The sequence below is a fragment of the Bombina bombina genome, chromosome 1 (genome assembly GCF_027579735.1).
Source record: "Bombina bombina isolate aBomBom1 chromosome 1, aBomBom1.pri, whole genome shotgun sequence".
Lineage (NCBI taxonomy): Eukaryota > Metazoa > Chordata > Amphibia > Anura > Bombinatoridae > Bombina > Bombina bombina.
This window is the reverse complement of record NC_069499.1, coordinates 797812002-797821541: the sequence shown is the minus strand read 5'-3', so window position 1 is coordinate 797821541 and position 9540 is coordinate 797812002.

Below are 9540 nucleotides of genomic sequence, written 5' to 3'. Positions count from 1 at the left end.
TTTGAATAGAATATACATATTTTAAATAACTTTCCAATTTATTTATATTATCAAATTTGCTTCATTCTCTTGTTATCCTTTGCTGAATAAACAACATTGCACTACTGGCAGCAAGATGAACACATCTAGTTAGCCAATCACAAGAGGCAAATGTGGGCAGACACCAATCAGCATCTAGCTCCCACTAGTGTAGGATATGTGCGTATTCTTTTTCAACAAGGGATACCAAGAGAATGAAGCACATTTGAAAATAGAAGTGAAATTAAAAGTGTCTTAAAATTACATGCTCTATCTGAATAACGCAAGTTCAATTTTAACCTTCCTATCCCTTTAAGGAAGTTTACAGTGAAATCTCATGTTAAAGGGACCTATAACACCTTCTAAAAATTGTTTAAACTAACTTATATTTACTAATAATAATAATAAAGTAATCATGAATCCCTATTCTTGCCGCTCAAAGTAATCAAGAATCCCTATTCTTGCCTATTCTTTACCCCAAACAGTTCAATAAAAGTGTCTTTAATTAGACTGCTGATCTGCCGCTTGGTGATGCTATGTATGCCACCATATTGCCACACGGGCACAGAAGTCACGTGATTGTGCATGGCAGATAATGTTATTAAGTTTAGAGAAGGATTACCAGAATGCTCTCTCACAGTGGTGCTAAGTGAGTGCTGTAATTAGCTGTATGAACATGTTTCATATGTGCCTCTTATTTATATAAATAAATATTCTGTTGTGCATGCATTTTATTAATTTAAAAAAACTCAAAACTTTTTCTAAGCTAGAAGAAATTTATCTGACTGCACTATTGAGAGGAACTGTTGTTTTAGTTAATAGCAAAAGCTGATGCTACACGGAGGGGAAAGGAATGAGCTGAAGATACACGGAGGGGGGAGGAAGGAGGGGGGAGTGGCATGCTCCGTGGGAAGAAGAGAGCTGAATAACGCTGCAATTACATTTACTAGAAGATTTATGCACAAGTGCATAAATCTTCTTGCACTTGTGCATAAATCTTCTAGTAAAGCACCCCAAAAAGCCCTTTTTAGGGCTAGAACATCATTTTTTTCCCCTGTGTAATCTAATTGCAGTTGCCTGCCTGCCAAGCCACTTGCCCAGTGCCACCACTCATATCTGGTGTAACAGTAGTGTAAATTTAAAAAAAACAACTTTTTTGACTGTGAAACATCAGTCTGCTAGTGTAATCTAATTGCAGTTGCCTGCCTGCCTGCCAGCGTATGTGCCAGGCCCACTTGCCCAGTGCCACCACTCATATCTGGTGTAACAGTAGTGTAAATTTAAAAAAAACAAAACTTTTTTGACTGTGAAACATCAGTCTGCTTGTGTATTCTAATTGCAGTTGCCTGCCTGCCAGCGTGTGTGCCAGGCCCACTTGCCCAGTTCCACCACTAATATCTGGTGTAACAGTAGTGTAAATTAAAAAAAAAAAAACTTTTTGGACTGTGAAACATCAGTCTGCTAGTGTAATCTAATTGCATTTGCCTGCCTGCCAACATGTGTGCCAGGCCCACTTGCCCAGTGCCACCACTCATATCTGGTGTAACAGTAGTGTAAATTTAAAAAAAAAAACTTTTTTGACTGTGAAACATCAGTCTGCTTGTGTAATCTAATTGCAGTTGCCTGCCTGCCAGCATGTGTGCCAGGCTCACAGCGTATACTGTGCCCACTTGCCCAGTGCCACCACTCATATCTGGTGTAACAGTAGTGTAAATTAAAAAAAAAAAAAACTTTTTTGACTGTGAAACATCAGTCTGCTTGTGTAATCTAATTGCAGTTGCCTGCCTGCCAGCATGTGTGCCAGGCCCACTTGCCCAGTGCCACCACTCATATCTGGTGTAACAGTAGTGTAAATTTAAAAAAAAAACACTTTTTTGACTGTGAAACATCAGTCTGCTAGTGTAATCTAATTGCAGTTGCCTGCCTGCCAGCGTGTGTGCCAGGCCCACTTGCCCAGTGCCACCACTCATATCTGGTGTAACAGTAGTGTAAATTTTTTTTAAAAAAAAAACTTTTTCAACTGTGAAACATCAGTCTGCTAGTGTATTCTAATTGCAGTTGCCTGCCTGCCAGCATGTGTGCAAGGCTCACAGCGTAGACTGTGCCCACTTGCCCAGTGCCCCCACTCATATCTGGTGTAACAGTAGTGTAAATTTTTTAAAAAACAACATTTTTGACTGTGAAACATCAGTCTGCTTGTGTAATCTAATTGCAGTTGCCTGCCTGCCAGCGTGTGTGCCAGTCTCACAGTGTATACTGTGCCCACTTGCCCAGTGCCACCACTCATATCTGGTGTAACAGTAGTGTAAATTTAAAAACAAAAAACGTTTTTGACTGTGAAACATCAGTCTGCTTTTTTGTGTCAGGCTTACAGCGTATACTGTGCCCACTTGCCCAGTGCCACCACTCATATCTTGTTTAATAGTAGTGTAAGTGTACATTTAAAAATAAAAATAACTTTTTGGACTGTGAAACATCAGTCTGCTTTTTTGTTTCAGGCTCACAGCTTATACTGGGCCCACTTGCCCAGTGCCACCACTCATATCTTGTTTAATAGTAGTGTAAGTGTACATTTAAAAAAATAAAAACTTTTTGGACTGTGAAACATCAGTCTGCTTTTTTGTGTCAGGCTCACAGCGTATACTGTGCCCACTTGCCCAGTGCCACCACTCATATCTTGTTTAATAGTAGTGGCGGCATTGAAATTGGGCAAGTTGGGCAAGTTGACACATGTCCCGTGCATGGCACATGTGTGTAATCTGATCGTACAACGCTTTGTGCATAAGTACCCAGGCTTACAGGATGTCCTGAAGCAGGCCAGGAAGGTGTGTGGCCATTTGAGGCGTTCCTACACGGCCATGGCGCACTTTTCCGATATCCAGCAGTGAAACAACATGCCAGTGAGGCGCTTGATTTGCGACAGCCCGACACGTTGGAATTCAACACTCCTAATGTTCGACCGCCTGCTCCAACAAGAAAAAGCCGTTAACGAGTATTTGTATGACCGGGGTGCTAGGACAGCCTCTGCGGAGCTGGGATTTTTTTTGCCACGTTACTGGACGCTCATGCGCAATGCCTGTAGGCTCATGCGTCCTTTTGAGGAGGTGACAAACCTAGCACCGAAGGCACCATCAGTGACATCATACCATTTGTTTTCTTCCTGGAGCGTGCCCTGCGAAGAGTGCTGGATCAGGCCGTAGATGAGCGCGAAGAGGAAGAGTTGTGGTCACCATCATCACCAGAAACAGCCTTATCAGCATCGCTTGCTGGACCAGCGGCAACGCTGGAAGAGGATTGTGAGGAAGAGGAGTCAGAGGAGGAATGTGGCTTTGAGGAGGAGGAGGAGGAAGACCAACCACAACAGGCATCCCAGGGTGCTCGTTGTCACCTATCTGGTACCCGTGGTGTTGTACGTGGCTGCGGGGAAGAAGATACCTTCAGTGAGATCACTGAGGACGAGGAACGGGACATGAGTAGCTTGGCATCCAACCTTGTGCAAATGGGGTCTTTCATGCTGTCGTGCCTGTTGAGTGACCCTTGTATAAAAAAGCTGAAGGAGAACGACCTGTACTGGGTGTCCACGCTACTAGAACCCCAGTATAAGCATAAAGTGCCTGAAATGTTACAGAATTACCGCAAATTGGAAAGGATGCAGCAGTTCCAAAATAAATTAAAAAGTATGCTTTACACAGCGTATAAGGGTGATGTCACAGCACAACGGGAATCTAACGGGGGAAGAGGTGAAAGTAATCCTCCGACTCCCATGACCACGCCGGCAAGGACAGGACGCTTTACAGACGTGTTGTTGATGGAGGACATGCAGAGCTTTTTAACTCCTATGCATCGCCACAGCCCTTCGGGGTCCACCCTCAGAGAACGACTCGACCGACAGGTAGCAGACTACCTCGCCTTAACTGCAGATCTCGACACTCTGAGGAGCGATGAACCCCTTGACTACTGGGTGTGCAGGCTTGACCTGTGGCCTGAGCTATCCCAATTTGCGATAGAACTTCTGGCCTGCCCCGCTTCAAGTGTCCTGTCAGAAAGGACCTTCAGTGCAGCAGGAGGTATTGTCACTGAGAAGAGATGTCGCCTAGGTCAAAAAAGTCTAGATTACCTCACCTTTATTAAGATGAATAAGGGATGGATCCCGAAGGAACTGACATTGGGCAATACATTCGAGTAAAAAAGGCCTGATGAGATGAGCTGCCTTGGGCTAAAAATGGTCCACACGCTGCTGTATTTTATCTGCGAATGCCGGATGACTTGCGTGACTTATCTGCCACCAACTAGGGTTCAAGCCGCAATGTTTTAGGGCACTTTCTGCCTGGGAAACAAACATCAATTTTTCTGGCCGCTGCTATAGCAGCGGCTGCAACAATACCTAATTTTTCAGGCATGTGTACATGCCAAATTTTTCTGGCCTCTGGTGCTGCACTGTGGCTTCAAAAACCAAACCAAAAAAAAGGCACGTAACAGGGATAAAACTGATAGGAATAGTACTACTTAACACACCACTCCTATCTGGTTAACACACCACTCCTATCTGGTGGCACATTAGATTGCACGCGCAGTGCCCCAAATTTGAAGTAGGAGGACCGACCAAGCATCTTTTTCCATCTCCCGGTTCCTAAAATCCATGCCATATACACGTCGCCTGGCGCTGCAACTGCCTCTGGGAACCTTACCATGGGTCACAGACCGCACGTCTTGTAGTTCTCTGTCTGGGAAATTATCTATCTATCAAATCTATCTATTTATCTATCAAATCTATCTATCTATCGTATCTATCATATCTATCAAATGTATCTATTGCATCTATTGAGCTATCTATCTAATCTATGTATCTATCTATCTATCTATCAAATCTATCTCGTGGCCGGACTGTTATCTGACAGCCACTTGTGTTTCGGCCAAATGTCCGTCGGCCAAATGTCCGTCTGTCAAATGTCCGTCGGCTAAAAGTCCGGCCACGATTGCAAGTGCAGTGCCCCAAATTTGAAGTAGGAGGACCGACCAAGCATCTTTTTCCATCTCCCGGTTCCTAAAATCCATGCCATATACACGTCCCCTGATAGGGGGCGTAACAGGGATTAAACTGATAAGAATAGTACTACTTAACACACCACTCCTATCTGGTGGCACAGCAGATTGCACGCGCAGCTCCCCAAATTTGAAGTAGGAGGACCGACCAAGCATCTTTTTCCATCTCCCGGTTCCTAAAATCCATGCCATATACACGTCCCCTGATATGGGACGTAACAGGGATTAAACTGATAAGAATAGTACTACTTAACACACCACTCATATCTGGTGGCACAGTAGATTGCACGCGCAGTGCCCCAAATTTGAAGTAGGAGGACCGACCAAGCATCTTTTTCCATCTCCCGGTTCCTAAAATCCATGCCATATACACGTCCCCTGGCGCCGCAACTGCCTCTGGGAACCTTACCATGGGTCCCAGACCGCACGTCTTGTAATTCTCTGTCTGGGAAATTATCTATCTATCAAATCTATCTATTTATCTATCAAATCTATCTATCGTATCTATCAAATGTATATATTGCATCTATTGATCTATCTATCTAATCTATGTATCTATCTATCAAATCTATCTATCTCGTGGCCGGACTGTTATCTGACAGCCACTTGTGTTTCGGCCAAATGTCCGTCGGCCAAATGTCCGTCTGCCAAATGTCCGTCGGCTAAAAGTCCGGCCACGATTGCAAGCGCAGTGCCCCAAATTTGAAGTAGGAGGACCAACCAAGCATCTTTTTCCATCTCCCGGTTCCTAAAATCCATGCCATATACACGTCCCCTGATAGGGGACGTAACAGGGATTAAACTGATAAGAATAGTATTACTTAACAAACCACTCATATCTGGTGGCACAGTAGATTGCACGCGCAGTGCCCCAAATTTGAAGTAGGAGGACCGACCAAGCAACTTTTTCCATCTCCCGGTTCCTAAAATCCATGCCATATACACGTCCCCTGGCGCCGCAACTGCCTCTGGGAACCTTACCATGGGTCCCAGCCCGCATGTCTTGTAATTCTCTGTCTGGGAAATTATCTATCAAATCTCTCTATTTATCTATCAAATCTATCTATCTATCTATCGTATCTATCAAATGTATCTATTGCATCTATTGATCTATCTATCTAATCTATGTATCTATCTATCTATCTATCTATCTATCTATCAAATCTATCTATCTCGTGGCCGGACTGTTATTTGACATCAACTTGTGTTTCGTCCAAATGTCCTTCTGCCAAATGTCCGTCGGCTAAAAGTCCGGCCATGATTGCACGTGCAGTGCCCCAAATTTGAAGTTGGAGGACCCACCAAGCATCTTTTTCCATCTCCCGGTTCCTAAAATCCATGCCATATACACGTCCCCTGATAGGGGACGGAACAGGGATTAAACTGATAGGAATAGTACTACTTAACACACCTTATAATAACGCAGAGAGAGGCAATGCAGAGAGAGGAGTCTGAAGAAGAGGAGTCAGAGGATGAAGGTGGCTTTGAGGAGGTGGAAAACCAAACACAGCAGGCGTCCCCGGGGGCTTGTTGTCACCTTTCGGGGACCCTTGGTGTTGTACGTGGCTGGGTGGAGGGTGGAGGAAGAGACCTTCAATGACATCAGTAAGGACAAGGAACGGGACATGGCTAGCTTGGTATCCAACCTTGTATAAACGGGGAGTTTGGTTTGTCACTGTGAAGCGGGCGTAACGCTTACACTACCTGATCGATACAACATCATACCTGATGTTTTAAAGCACGTTATTCCAAACAATTTAGGAATGTTAGGTGATTTATGCCCTTTATGGATTAAAACCAGACTCTGCATCAACTATGTATTTTTCCGTGGGAGTTTTGCCATGGATCCCCCTCCGGCATGCCACAGTCCAGGTGTTAGTACCCTTGAAACAACTTTTCCATCACTATTGTGGCCAAAAAGAGTCCCTGTGGGTTTTAAAATTTGCCTGCCTATTGAAGTCAATGGCGGTTCGCCCGGTTCGCCCATTCCCAAACAGTTGCGGAAGTTTGCGTTCGCCAACGGAAAATTTTAAGTTTGCGACATCACTAAGATTGCTGCATCACTTTCATGTGATTTAGCATATGGGTATTATGTCCCTTTAATAGATTTTTAAAAAAATATAAATTATTGTTTTTAATTCATACCTTTTCCAAATTCTATTTTTGTTTATGATTTCTCTAGCAGGATGCATGGTCTATCTGTATACTCCTAAGTTACTGTGTGATCATAATACACAGACTAAATTTGTTTACAAGCAGGGATCAGCCAATGATTTGATGCAAGAAAACCGTATAGTCTCACACACTACAATGATATAAAGGAAAAGGTTATTATTGTTCTCTTGGGTTTGCATATAAACCACAAAACAGACAGTGAAAAAACTTGTCTGCTCAGTTTTCTGTTTTCCTTTTGTGTAATATCCTATGGGACCGGCAAAGACTGCTCCTTTTACAGGTAATTAGATTCCCTTGTATTCTACAGCCCTTGCTCTATGCCCAGCTGGGCCTCCTTTGCAAGGGCAAATGTATAATATTGCGTTGCACTTATCCATGTACATTATCATTCAGTAATTTCTAAATTTAACCCCCTCGCAAACAAAAACGTAAATCTAAATCTTAGTATTATAGGTGCCTGTTAATAAAGATTGGGTAGATTCTGTTCCAGTTAAAAATATCACAAAGTATATATACAAAAATCTCTATGCATTTTTTATGGGTGATTGATGTGCTCTGTATTCTTTTCTAAAGTCTGTTTTATACTTTTCTGCCACTAGAAAACACATAAACACTTAGGGGTAGATTTAACAAACAGCGGATGCTGCAATCTACCCCCGTAGTTTCAGGTTCCTCTGAAACTGAAGTTAAGAAGCAGCGGTCTTAAGGCCGCTACTCCTTAACTCGTCTGCCACCTCTGAGGTGGCGGACAGCAATCAGCCTGATCGGATACAATCGGGATGATTGATACCCCCTGCTAGCGGACGAATGGCCGCAAATGTGCAGGGGGCGTCATTGCACAAGAATTTCACGAGAAATGCTTGTGCAATAATAAATGCCGACAGCGGATGCTGTCGGCATTTATCGATGTCCGCCCACACAATGATAAATCAGCCCCTCAGACTCTCTCACAAACAGACTTGCAGAAACTGACACACACAGATTCACTCAGTCACAGATTTACAAATACATACAGACACAGACTCACACAAACAAACTCACAGACTCACACACAAAAAGACAAACTCACACACAGGCAGACTCACACACACTCACAGACAGACTCACTCAAAAACACACACTGACTCACACACACACAAAATACAGTAATAAACAAAAAAAATGAAAGCAAAATATAGATGCACAATAATATACACTAATTGTATTTGTAGCAAAAAACACTCAAACACACTCACACAAAGACTCACAAACACACATAGGGGTAGATTTATGAAAGTGCGAGCGGACATGATACGATGTAGCGCATTATGTCCGCCGCGCATTGATACGATGTAGCGTATCATGTCCGCCGCACATTGATACGATGTAGCGTATCATGTCCGCAGCACATTGATAAATGCCGACTTATCATTGCACCAGCAGTTCTTGTGAACTGCTGGTGCAATGCCGCCCTCTGCAGATTCACTGCCAATCGACCGCTAGCAGGGTTGATTTCGGGTTGATTTCTGTCCGCGGCCTCAGAGCAGGTGGACAAGTTATGGAACTGTAGACCGCTGCTTCATAACTTCTGTTTCCGGCGAGCCTAAAGGCTCGCAGGAAACAAGGGGCATCAAGCTCCATACAGAGCTTGATAAAATCTGCCCCTTAGACTCATATATATATATATATATATATATATATATATATATATATACACACAAACACACAGACAGACTTACTCAAACAGACACAGATTTACAGATACATATAGACAGACTCACAGAAACACTACACACTCACACATACAGAGTCACATACAGACACACTCACACATTCATAAATACATATTTCTGCATATATATTATGTTTTTTGGTACTATTATATATATTATGCATAGGTTTAGATATAAACAGATATATTAAGGAATATAAATTTTGAAATACTTAGAACATATTCTGTTATGTGCAGAACATTGGAATGTCAAATATTTACAGTAAATACATAGCTAAAGAAACACTTTAATAAAATGAATATAGCATAAATATGCTTTAACATGTTTTCATTTACTTAACTGCAAAGAGCTCCAATGCACTTGTATATACTGTATGTCTATATATGTGTACATATTTAAGTGTTTATAAGTGTATATATGTATGTAAATACATACATCTTTAGACATGTATATGTATGTATCTCAATGTTAAAGCCCTTTGCCTGCCCTATTTTTTTCTAAAACCTCGTAATCTGGCCCATAATCATTTGCATTTATCTAAAAAAAAAAATTGACATATCCAGGAAGTGCTTACCATGCTGTACTATATTTT